Consider the following 13,404-nt stretch of genomic DNA (forward strand, 5'->3'; position numbering starts at 1 on the left):
GCTCCTTAAGCATAAATTAATTTATGGAAGGTTTGCTATTTATTTCTCAGGGGTAAAAGACTTCACCATAGGTGAGAGTCTGCAGCAGGAATCTTGGATATATAGAGGGTTGAATTTTATTGCATTATTTCACTTATTAAAATGCAAAGATTACAGTGCAGTTGTCTGAAGATTGAGAGTAAAACTTAATCCCTGTCTGCTACCTATTCTGTTGTCCCCAGAGCAATTCACCCTCAGCCCCCTCTTCCAAGGCTAAAGCACAAAAGTTGTGGCCTTGGGATGTGATACTAGAAGTGAAGTGGGGAGAAGGAGCATTTCAGGAAAAAAGGAATTTCTTCACCAAAGCTGTATTTGTGGGTTCTTAAACTATTTGTGTTCCCATCAGAGCTTGTTCCTTCACGATTCAGATTCTCCCCTGGCTTAGTGCTGCAGTGAAATCATACTTCTGTGCTTCTGACATTGCAAAGCTGTTGCCAGCATAGAAATGATTGTGATAACACAAATCCACCAGGGATGGGCAAACTACTTCAATAAAAATAGCAACTGCAATCAATCTCAGCCCAAATTTTGAACTCCTCTCTTGCCTTTTTTTTTTTTTTTTTTAAGCTAACATGATTTCAATAAGTACCTCCCTGAAATTAATCATGTGGACTCCACAGTCTTGGCTGTCTTCACTGATCCAGCTGCTGTCCTCAAATCTGACAATTTCCACTGCTTCCCTTGGGTTAGAGGGAGTGAGTACATTTTGGGGTATACCTTTGACCTGAGGAATGCATGGGATGGGAAGACATCAGCCAGCTGAGCCCAAAAGAAAACGTGCCAAAACTGAGACTGCCCTGATAAAATATAGCTTGGAAAGGGGAGCTCTTGGAAGCCAGAGGGAAGGAGCCACTTTAGGTGCAGGGGGAGGGAGAAGGAAGGCGAGGATGAAAAAGTCTGATTATGTTGGGGGGAATAAATTCAGAATAGTAGAAAGCTGTATCAGAAGATTTCCATAAGCATCCAGACCACACTGCCAGATTGTCTCAGCCTGAAGTGTGAGTCCTTGGGGTGAGGATGAACAGAACCTTGCACACTTTAAGCAAAAGTGAAATTAAACAGCAGTGTGGGGTGCAGGGGTAATATGACTTCTGTCTGCCTCTGTGGTGGGAAGTTGTCTCAGGCTGTATAGGGGTAGGTGAATGAATATGGCACAACTGATCCCTCCTGAACCTCAATGCAGGGGACAGGCTGCACACTCCCAGGGGAATGAACTCCAACAGGTCAACAGACCATGCAGCTTGAGTGCCCCTTGTAGGTCAGGACCTTGAGAAATCCCTCCTACTTATGCTTAGGCCATGTTAGGCACGAAAGATGTGAACTTGCTTTGCTGTACTCCAGGCATAGCCATGGAGGTACCTGCTGGTCTGGTACAGTAGTGGCCACATGGCAGACATGTCCTGGCTCAATCCTGGGCTTACAGAGCCATATGATTTTGGGATGCAGCTGGCTCATGCCTAGCTCACTGGAGTAAGAGCAGAGAAGCAAAAGTCTCACTATGTCAATGCATCCCTGTGGGTGAAATGCAGCCGCTGTTCCTGCGGTTCTCTGTGAAAGTTCAGCTGCAGAGAGAAAACCAGCTTGCAAGAGAAGGCTTCTAGTTTTGGGACACAACTAGTGCCATTAATTAGCACCTCTGGGGACACAGATGAAAAGATGCAGGAAGAAGGTGAAGGAAATTTGCAGTTAATGCTTGTGTGCTGGTGAGCTTTCCAGAGTGTGGAAGTTTCTCTTTAAGCCACGTACACACTGCAGAGCAGGCGTGTGGGAAAGGTTACAGCAAATTTGCCCTCACATAAGAATCACTTCAGAGCAAATAACAGTCCCAACATGAGAGAATTATTTCAAGCCATGAGAAGCTGAAACATTATTCAAGGACTTGTAAGATCTGTTTTTTGCATATCTTTTTTTTTTTTTTTTCATTTGCTCAGCTACGGTAATATTTACAGTTTTAGGCATTTTGCTTATTGGCCACGGTGTTCACTTTAATCGAACTATCACATGCCTTGCTGTGGTCTATACTGCATCTTATTAGGCAGTAGCTGTGCAGTGCTCTCCCAGCATGAAATGTGCTGGCCTTTAGAAGCTGTGCTTCTTCATGACTCCGGTGTTTAACTGCACGGCAAGTGTGAAAATGAATTTGTTCCATATAAAAAATAGTGGTATATATACAGTGCCATTGATCTCGCATTTCAAAATATGGTTAAAGCTATACTGAATAAATCCATAGCCAGTACTTCTGGATGTTTTCCCTCTGACTAATGGAAAGTTTGCTTGTGCCTGACAGCACAGAGGGGGCTGCCAAGATGGTGGTGGGGGAGGAAGGAGGCAGGAGCCCAAGGCAATTCCCATGGGTCTGGCAACAAAAGGAGCCAAACCTCCTTCTTTCTGCCCTGGCAGCCTCCTGCTCAGTGCCATCATCCTCTGTCCTCCCAGGGAAATTTTGCCATGGTGCCACTGTACCACAGGGACTTTCTGGGCTCCCTGCAACTGGTGCATCTGCTGGGCTTGCCTAGCTGGTGCCAGGCACATCTCCAGGGATGCCTCATCCCTCCTGTGGCTCTGCAGCAGCCCTGTCTCTACAGTTGCAGTGTGCTGGAACTGTGGCTGTAATGTGGAGTTAAAAATAACCACCCCAAACCTCCCAAAACTGGGTGTAATGGCTCTTCCAGGATCCTCCCTTCTTACTGGCCACTGCCTGGATTAACCATGAGGAGTTGGTCACTGGATACAGGCAATTATCACAGAGCCTGGGCAGATCTCAAGGGTAGATGTGATGAGGACTTGTTAATGGATCATTTTTTTCCATTCTGAAGGATGTTTTGCTCTTAAATAGGTATGTACTCACAGCCTACTGTCAAGGCTCCCTGAACACTGAAAAAGAGAATTAATTTCTGACTGCAAAACTAAAGCCTCACCTAGTTTTGTTCACATTTCTCTTACTTCCTTTATGCCTTAAAACTCAAAATAAGGTTCAGGTGCTCAATAACCATTTTTCAAGAAGTGGAAAGAGGCCAGCATGTTTCAGTTCTCTTAACTGTGTGTGTGAAGCCAGTAATTTGTACCTGCAGAGGAGGAGTTTAGTGTTTTAGCCATAATTCAGCCATTATATCAGGACTTTGGAATTTAGACTTTTATTCTGCTTGGGGTAATTTCAGAACTGGGCCACGGCGGGATCAGTTCTGGATTGTCCTGAAACAGTGCTGCAACATCTGGTGGGAAAACAGCTATGCTGCAAAGATGCAACACAGAAACTGCCAGGGAATGGGTTTCCTCCCTGACTTCAGCAGAACTCCTTACACCATTTGGATCAAGGATGTTGTGATACACAGAAAGATGGAAAAATTCACTGTTATGGTATTCCAGACTGGATTGTGGGATTCTGTACTGGCCAAATGAGAAATAGGCAAACTACATTAGATATAACTTGAGATGGGCAGTCGCCACTACATGAGAAGTTCCCATGGAAGTTTATTAACAGTTTCACCAATGGTTTGCAAGGAACCCAATGAATTTGGTGTCAGTATAATCTGTGGATGAAAAAAAAAAAAAGACGGGAATGGCAAATTATAAACATAGGTCATATTATTTCATTTCAGCTGTATTTAAGGTCATACATCAAGAAAGATATGTCATTCTGGCAGAAAGGCAGAGGCTGAGTGGTATCTCTATCTTGAGAAGACATAAAATTGTCAAAGAAGTTGTTTTTTTGGTGTTCATGAATTCTCATGTTGATGTTTGTCTACAAGAGATAGCACACAGTATGTGAATGGTGGTACATGACTGGCAGCTGAGAGGCTGTGTTACCTCTGTGTGTGGTGGTGGAGCTCTGCTGTAGCAATGTTTTGTCCAGTTCTACTATTCTACTGTTTTTGTACCTGCTTTTCTCACGGATGAAGCAGGGATGCAGCAAAGTACCACTATATATTTCCCATTATATATTTCACTATATATTTGAAATCAACTCAAGGGAAAGAGATTTTGACCACTGGAGATTTCAAACAGATCTTGTGAAGTAGCTGGTCTGATTTTTGGTAGAATGGACTTCAGAGAAGTTTGGCTAAGACTTTATTTTTTCAAGTGTTTTTTAACAAACTGTGGCTTATGAAACAAACTTTTTCAATGAAATTGCTGACTAAAAATCACAAAATATACTTTAAAAAACCCCACATTTGCTCAGCTGACCTTACTATAAGAGGGGGAAACATGCTGTCACTATATATGTTATTAGAAAGTTCAACAGCAATTAAGTAGCAGAAAATATAGGAACAGGTATATTTTTCACATTTTTCAGAAGAGTAGTAGCTGGTGAGAGTCAGATGATTATCTAAGTGACTTTCTAACAATAAGATTTACTCTAAATTTACATATTCTTTTGTGGAAAACATTTATTTATCTTAAAAGTAGCCTTTTTGGAGAAGTGTAGGAATGTAACTATGATCATGAAGTTCTATTTCATGTTCAGCAGACTATGGAATGTCTAAGTTATCGTCTTTCTTATATATTTTCTAATATTCCATGGCAATGATTTTTATACTATGAAACTTAAAATATCCTCGAGCTTCTCTGTGGATTTTAGCATCCAAAGGCTTGTGCAGTCTTTCAGCATCAGCAGGTGACATGGTTCTGGCAGAGAAGTGTAGTAAGGTTGAGGATGTGACCCATTACATGCATTTACTTTAAATTAAACAAACATTTTCTTCAGCAGACACAGGATATACCAGCATGTGTGTAAAATATTTATACTATCCCAGGCTTCCCACTGACACCAATAGAAATTTTGTGTATGAATATAGGGGGATCTTATTCTTCAGTCAACCTCCAGACTTGTGCATGTAGAAAATTCAGTGTTTGCAGTCAGATTCACAGTGGGTGTGAATCTTCATTGAGCTTTTTGGTGTTTGCTGATACAGAGCAGCAGAAAATTTGGTCTCCCTCTTATTAAGTTCTACTTATTTAGAAAGGTGGCAAAGATCAGCATATGGATCTGACCAAACAAGTGGTTCAGCGAACACACAAGTGTCTGCTTTTTTAAGGCATGTGTACCTTGCTGCTGTTGACTCCAACAGAGGTATCCTAAGGGTGAAGCATAAATTTCCCCTTTATTAGAGACCAGAGAAACAAGACAGGAAAGAGACATATGAATTCCCTCAGCATGTGAAAATCTTGTCCTAGATTCTATGATGAAAGTCAATTGACCTAGATAGTGTGCTTAGCAATTTTTATAAAGGCCAATAGCTACTTCCTTCATTTATAAATTGCAAGAGATTTTGCCCTTTATGTTAATGAAAGAGAAGGCTGGTCAGCATTGTACCCAAGATAGTTTTGTATCAGCGTGGTACCAAAGGTAGTTCTCCCATAGAGAATGGAGGGAGTTGGAGAGAGAGAGGCACAGAGGTCCTGCTGGGTGAGGTGAATGTTGTTAGCGTGTCCAGGCGAAGCAGAGAGCTCTTAGTGGAGCAGCAACCCTAATGGAAGCTTCTGGTCCCAGAATGTCAGGTGAGCCTTTCTTCCTGAGCTTATGGCTACTTGGTGAGATAAGAGCATGCATTCACCATCATTGCAGGCATGAAAATATGGTGTTAGTGTCCAGTGAATTGTGCCTGAGGAATTCTCCCATCCTGTTGTGTTAAGGGATCTTCCTTGTCTGTTTCTGAAAAGCAGCAACTTCCTGAATTACCTCTCACTTGTAACGTGCCATTTGAGTGCTCCTACTCTGCCTTAAGGCAAAGTTGAAGAGGAATGCTTTAATTCCTAGAAATTGCTAGAGATGACCATATGATGTGGTGTCTGTCTGAGCTACTATTGTCTCTCTTCTTGTGCCTGATGTTAGGACCAGCATGTACAGGAGCCTTCCTATGTAGGTTTAATACAGGCTGGTGCATGGGGAGAGCCTTGGCTCCTTATGAAGTTCTGTGATTAAACATCTTACTTTGTTCTCTAAAATAGGTTGTAAATTTGTACATCATTTTACCATCTCAACACATTCACCAGCTGTTGCTACAGTTTGGAGTCACTGTGCTGGAGACCAGAACTATATCTGGATCCTGGATCTGTTGCTTGTCAATGGAGAAAATTAAAGCATATATCAAAGCAAAGCAACATTTCATTTACAACTATTAGAATTAGTCAGCTTGGAGCTTAAACCTGCATGCTGTGCTATTACAACTGGAACTCAGGGGAAATGGACCTGGGATCATTTATTTACTAATTAACCGTTGTCATGGAGTATACCTTGCCAACTATACATTGCCACATCACCATTCTTGAAAGGCACACAGCAGGGAGCATGTGAAAGTCCTCTGTGTTAAGAAACACAACAACATTATTTCCAAACCTGCTAAACTGGCAATATATTCCCTACATTATTATATTTGGCTACTGTTTAGGGATGGAAGAATCAGGAACCTATAATTTAAAACCTTGTAGAATACCATGGTATAAAAACTTTTAGCTCATTTAAAGGTTTTATTCCATTTTGGAAAGTGTTAGACAAAGAGAAAATGTTTTTTTTCCTATGAGAACTATTTTTGGCTAAAATGATATCCAAAGTAAAAAGCTTTAATAGCTTCTGGGAACCCCCAGACTTCTGCTGTCTTCCCTCCTACCTTTATAAAGTCATCTGGTTTTGTACATAACAGCAAATTACACAGTTGCAAAGGACCCCTAATACTACACAGACATATGGCTTAGGTGGTGGATACAGTCTTTTGCAGAATCAAGACTTCAATTCATCCTCCAACTAAAAATTATAGGAGTGCATTCAGTGATTAGTAGTATCAGATACATGAGCTGACATCAGCCTTTGGCCATTCCTTACTCAGGGATATTCATTGCAAATGACAGTTTGATTCTACATTCTGCTGCTCACATGCATTTGAAGGCTCTGCTCTTCAGAAAGTGCTGAATCTTCTACCATTGTTGGAAAATATGGAGTAGAGCTTTTGGAAATGTTACTTTGATTGTGCCTCTTCACTCACCAAGAGCCACACTTAATTTGAAATGAGTCACATTTGTTTTGGTGGGCCTATTTGAAGTAATTCTTCCACTCCATCTTTCTTCTCTCAAAGCCTCAGCTGGAGAATTTTGACCATTTTGGGTACTGGATACCAAGAAAGATACAAAAAAGTTGTGAAGGATCCAGACTAGGCTAAGTCTGAAATATGGGAAAGACTGGAAAAACTGAGTTAATCTGGAAAATGAGACTTGGGGGCACAATGACAGTATTCAAACACATAAAAGGTAGAAAGAAGGGAAAAGGATAAACTGTACATTTAAGTGATTTAAAGGATTAAGTCACTGATTAAGAGTGATTTAAATAATACATTCAGTTATAAAGATAACTGAAGTCTTAAAGATATCGCTGAAGAAGTCTGCAGTATTGCTAAACTGAAGATGTTTAAACATCAGGATTAGCTGAAACGAAATTGATTCTAGCTTGTGTTGAGAAGAGCTTTTTGATATTACTTCGAATATTATTTCCTATCATGCTGTAATTTTATTTATTGAAAGAAGAAATCATGGCTGAACATGGTCTTTCATTTCCCAGTACAAATGATTTCAAGGATTAGTGTTTTTGCTGAATGTGTTATTTGGATAAAAGTTTGACCCTAAAAAGCCAAAGGATTTAGTATACATCTTCTAACAGCACACAGCTGGTCCATAGTTTTGTGGTGTAGTGTTGTGAAGAGCTGGGTTGGGGAGTGACTGAGCTGGATGCTCCACTTCAGGCAAGGGAACTGTGGGAGAGGAAGAAAGAAGGGGACAACAAGGAGAAGTGGTCCATCTCATTCAAACATCAGCAATGATGAGAGGGAGAGGAAGTGAAGTCCAGAGAGGCTGAGGGAATGGTACTAAGAGCACGAGATATCAGAGAGTGGAAAAATCCTCAGAGTTCAAAAGAGAGTTGAGAAGAGCCTCCAAGGGGAGAAGTGAAGTTTAAGAAATGGTAGGCATATATTTTTATGTGTATGCAAACCTATGGGATAGAAATTTGTGTTATATAAGTTTCTCTGGGTATCATCCACATCTTTCCTCTCCCAGCAAGACTGCCCTTGCTCTCAAGCCACAAGTAATGCATTGACTTGCTTTTTCTTTCTCACTAACCCGTATATATTTTGTGTGCTGGACTGTTCAGTGTCCCAGCTTCAAGAGGTATGAAGAGCATCATGCTTCAAGTTAGGATGTATCTTAGCACCCAAAAAGAGAGGCTGCTGCTTAGGTTCTTAGATATAAAAAGGGTTGTGCTGATGTTTCTTCCAGCTGTGATCCAAGAGAAATCATAAGACTGTTGTGTACTGTTGTGATTTAAACCCAGACAGCAACTAAGTTCCACATAGTCACTTGCTCACTCCCTGCCCCTTGCCGGTGGATGGGGAGGAGAACTGGAAAAAAAAAATAAACAGTAAGACTCATGTGTTGAGATAAAAAACAATTGTTCACCACCTGCTGACTGATGCTCAGCCTGTTCCCCAACCACAGATCACCCCCTTGCCCCAGCCAACTCCCCTCAGTTTATACACTGAGCATGATGCTCTCTGGTATGGAATATCCCTTTGGGCAGTTCAGGTCAGCTGTCCTGGCAGTGCTCCCTCCTGGCTTCTTGTGCACCTGCTTGCTGGCAGAGCATGGGAAACTGGAAAGTCTTTGACTTAGAGTAAGCACTGCTTAGCAACAAGCAAAACATCAGTGTGTTATTAACATTATTCCCAACCTGAATCCAAAAAGCGCAGCACTGTACCAGCTACTAAGAATAAAATTGACTCTGTCCCAGCTGAAACCAGGAGATGAACATACGGACAGAAACCCTACGTGCCTAATTCAAGATATCAAAGACCAGTTTCCCAAAGGTGTCTATTTCAGTGCTTTTAGGCTGAGGAGAGTGACAGGATGGCAGATATGTGCCCTTCTTTCTTCACCTGTGTTGTGTCCATGTGGGTCCTTGTTGCTGACCTGTGAACTTCACTCCATACTGCCTACTTTCCTGCTGATGGAGGGGGGGCTGTAAGGCAGCTAACTCAGGCTTGTGGGTACAGTGGGTTTAATGCTTGCCATAGTTTGTCAAGGCAAAAGGAAGAGTCACAATACCTACACCCCTCTGTGAATTTAGCCCCAGATAAGTAACTGGAAATAGCCAGCTAACTTAACACTGCTCTGGCTGTGCATGGGGTACTTTTTTGCTGAGTTAGTAAATACTTTCCCTTGCTTCCTTCACATGATTGTTCCTATTTGCGAATAATTACTCATATTAAAAAGTTATTTTCTATCTTTTGTTGTATTGAACTTTAATTAAATGGTAATAAATGTACTCATCTTCTTGAAAATGCAAACCGAGGAGCTCAGCATTTTGATATATGTAGTTTTTCCTCATCTCAAATTCCGTGAAGTGCTCTAAATATTAATAAATAATTAAAATGAACATGAAAATTATCTACATCCTACTCTATTCTTTGACTCCCAAAATAAAAAAAAAAAATTAACTTGAAAGTAATATTGTATTTGCATGGTAAAAGGGATTATTTTGTGTGGTCCAAGAGGGTATAAGTAACACTGGGGAAGAAACATTTCCAAAGTGTGAGGGTTATTATTAGAATAATTAAACCTACTAACTGACTCTGTAAAGGTAGATCAAACAAAACCCAGTGTGTATCATTGTGTGCCCTGAAATACACATCTAATAAGGGAATAAAGTGCTCTAGAAATTAAATTTGGAACAATGATCATTTGACAATTTCAGTGAAAACTAACCCAAAAGTTAACAACTAGTTTTCTGAAAAGCAGACACATTGTGAAACCTTCTCAACACACATCCTGTTCAAGGTACTGAGCAAGATGATACTTGGAATACACCAAAGCTATGTGCCTTTAAGAGGTCCCTGGTGTAACACTATTAATAGGCTTTTTGTTATGCTACTTCTGGTTTAATTTGTTCTGGACTTTATTAAACTCCTTTAAAACATAAGCTTCATTAATCTCCATTTACAACAGACACCCAAGTATATGCCAAGCTATTCCTGGAAGACTGAAATGCAGGGTGAGTAGAAAAAGTAATTTATTAAACAAGAGGTAATTATGTTTGGGGTTTTGTCGTTGTTTGGGGTTTTTTGTATTGTTATCTCTGAAGGATTATCAAAAAGAATTTTATTTTAGAAAGATATATGTTAATGTCATTGATTACAAGTATATTAAGGTAATATGCTCTTATACAGTCTTGCTGACACTGATTAAAAAAAGACCCATGCATTTTTCCCCGTATTAACATTTTGTATTTTAAACAAGAAATTTAGGCCCATTGAGAACTCAGGACTCTGAGAAGAATCTGTTTAACATAAGTAGGGACAGTTGGGACCTAATCATGCTGTCTTTTATGCTTGAGGTCTTGCATCCAAGGCTTCAGTTGCAGAGTAGCATCATTGCATCAAAAGGCCTACCAGAACCTTGAGAATGATGAGTTTTCTGAAGTATAGAAAACAAACTCTTTATAGATTTTCAAGTCTCACAATGCCTGTCCCTTGCAGCATGTGGAAAAACATTTGAATGGAAATTAAATGATGCTTTAAAGAGATTAGTTTTTACCACTGATAATCCCACTGGAAAGAGTGGGCCTAGTTGCCTTAAACTGGGTATTTTCTGCTTTTTTTCTTTTAATTACTTTTTCTGATAAACAGGCAGTATTAATATCCTAAGAGCCCACATGACCAAACTGTTCATAGTTTGCTTGCATTTTTATCTCCATCTGATTTAGACTGTGTACCGTATGTGAGATTCAGAAAGAAAAATTCCCCTTTCTCCATGAGAAGCCATGACATGTGGCACTCATTTAGACAAAGAATTCATGCAGAGGTCTTTTTGATTTTTCATTTCTGCTATGAAATGTGCCATTTTTGTTAAGCAATTTCATACTCAGAGAATCTCCTTCTTACTTGACTAACATAGTCTTTTCCAAAGTGAAGACATCTTTCTTCAGAGTACATGAATAAAGGAGACATTCACGTCTGAATGAGGTGTAAGGGACATGAGAAAAACGTATTTTATTCAGTGAAGAAATTAAAAAAAAAAATTATATTCCATTCTGCAAAAATGACCCACCCTATCAGGTATTAAGTGTGGAATTATTTTTCCTCTCTCCCATTTTTTTCAGCTCCACCCGATGAAACTTCTAGTTCCAGACCATTAAAAGAAGAGTTCATGCTTGATGGAAATCCAGAGGAAAAAAAAAGGGGGAAAAAAGGGAATGCTAGGGAGGTCACCAACATGACCCTCTTATCCACATGAACATGAACACAAAAGGAACCTTCTGCTCCGTAATCAAGTCTTTTATGTTACTCCTTAGTCAGAATAAATTGTGATTTATTTAAAACTATATTTTATAAATTGAAGAAAGACCTTAAGCAAATCTTTATTAGACTGGCATGGTTGCTCAGCTCATTAAGAGCTATACCAAAAATAACAGAGGACAACCTCATCACAGAGTAATGAAATCCAATTGAAACTGTTACTTTTGGCATTTCACTTAATCTCTTATGCATACATGTGATGTCAAAGTTTCTGGATTTGAGAAAAAATGGGTATTTTTTTTTACCTTTTTGGAAACAGCCTCTATGTTCTAATATGCATGTTTATGCATAGTGTCCTGAAGTCTTTCCGATGTAATTTTAGGAACAAGCACTGCAATTGAGTTACTAATCACAAAAGCATGAAACTGGATTTCGCAATGTTACGTGTTGAGGAAAAGACTATCCTTCAGATTCAAAACCTCCCAACACTTTTTCTTTTCCCAGATGCGAGCCTATGGTTTGGAGTCTCCATGACTGGGCACCAATGGGTCTCTTGATGTGGGAGGGGAGCTGGGGACTGTGGGTGCTTGGGGCAGCCAGTGCTGGGTCTGGGGCTGCACTGCTGGACTTTGTTCCCATCCAGTCCTGCAGGTGGTTTGATTCTACTAGCAGGCGTTATCTGCTTCCCAGATGGTGGCTCCCCATCCTGTACATCTGACTGATGCCAAATACGATGTCTTAAGGCAGCGTTAAAAGGAGAGGAGGCCAGGCTGGCTCCTGCCACAACTCCCCTGCTTGTTCCTGGTGTGTTCAAGGGGTAGCCACAGCTGTGCAGTGCGGGAAGGTGCTCACACGGCACTCTGCATTGTTCCAGTGGAAAAATGAGAGGAGCTTTGGTTTTTTTCTTCCTCTCCTTGCTCCATCTTTGAGACCTCAGCATAAGGAGTTCTGGATTCTGTATATAGTTACATACTGATACTGCAAAAGCAATCCTGGAAATGACAATCTTATCCCTTTTTAATTGCTTATTCTTATTACAAAGAAGGATATAGGGGAAGAAAAGACTTTTCACAGTTGTGCTCAAGTATTGACATAGATGTGAAGTTGATAAAGTTAAACCTATATTAGCTGTCCTGGAAAAGAGGTTATACCCACAAGGAAATCAGATGCCTGCCTTCTCCCTAAACAGAAGGGAAGTAGGCACTGAGATCCCTGGCTTGGTCCAGAAAAAAGTCTTGAGGTCTTGCAAAAGTGAGCTTCATCCATGGTTCTGGCTTTGGCTGCTCATTCCCTCAAACTTCTCACATTTGTCAGCAGTGCTGGGCTGGCTCTGTGCTGCACATTTCTGGAGCTGGGGAGACAAGTGTGGCTGCAGACCACAGGGACAGCTCTAGTCCCAGCAGCCTTGCACGACTCTAGTGCCAGAACAACTGAGACACAATGTGTTTGGCCTCTTTGAATTTTGGATCATGTTAATAGACCTACAGATGGGCTTACAGGGATGTGTTGAAGACGTGAAGAAGTCCAAGTCTATACTGTCCTCTGGGATGTGCTTTTCTCTTCTGACCTTACAGAATTTTTTTTTCTCTATGTGTTAGGCAGAATGTGATCCTAAAATGGGAATAGACCTTTCACTGATCAGGCCTAAGGACGTGCTAGTTTAGTTTTCTGCTATAATAACAAGTTGTCACAGACAAGTTTTGTAAGAATGTAGCATTGTCTTAAGACTACTAAATGATGAGGTTTCATTAAGCCGGTTGTTTATGCGTACCCAGGAAACACTGCATAATCTACAGATTCTACTTAAAAGAAGGAGATTATGTTTTTGAAAACTACTTTGATCTCAGTTTTGCAACTTCACTATCAAAAATGAGCCACAGTATATAGTGAGCTTCTATGTAAAATATGTGATAAGGACTTGTCTTATTTTCTATCTTAAAGAGAATGAACTGGACCGTCTCCTGTAGTTTCTCAAACTTTAGAAATTGCATAAGTGATAGAAATAGTCTTTATCTATGTAGTATTTTATTTTAAAATACCAGGCTATATCTGAGACAAATAAAGTTACAATCTTCACAGTTTTCTTCCA

At 40.3% G+C, this 13,404-nt stretch overlaps 1 long non-coding RNA gene across 1 annotated transcript; it reads left to right on the forward strand.

Moving 5' to 3' along the window:
- Nucleotides 1-5,443: 5,443 nt before the first annotated feature.
- Nucleotides 5,444-11,345, forward strand: LOC109144815. Its single transcript, XR_002045811.1, has 3 exons — nt 5,444-5,538; nt 10,027-10,072; nt 11,180-11,345. It is a non-coding gene; the product is annotated as an uncharacterized LOC109144815 (long non-coding RNA).
- The last annotated feature ends 2,059 nt before the right edge of the window (nt 11,346-13,404 follow it).

Source organism: Corvus cornix, chromosome 2 (assembly GCF_000738735.6).
Source record: "Corvus cornix cornix isolate S_Up_H32 chromosome 2, ASM73873v5, whole genome shotgun sequence".
Taxonomy (NCBI): domain Eukaryota; kingdom Metazoa; phylum Chordata; class Aves; order Passeriformes; family Corvidae; genus Corvus; species Corvus cornix.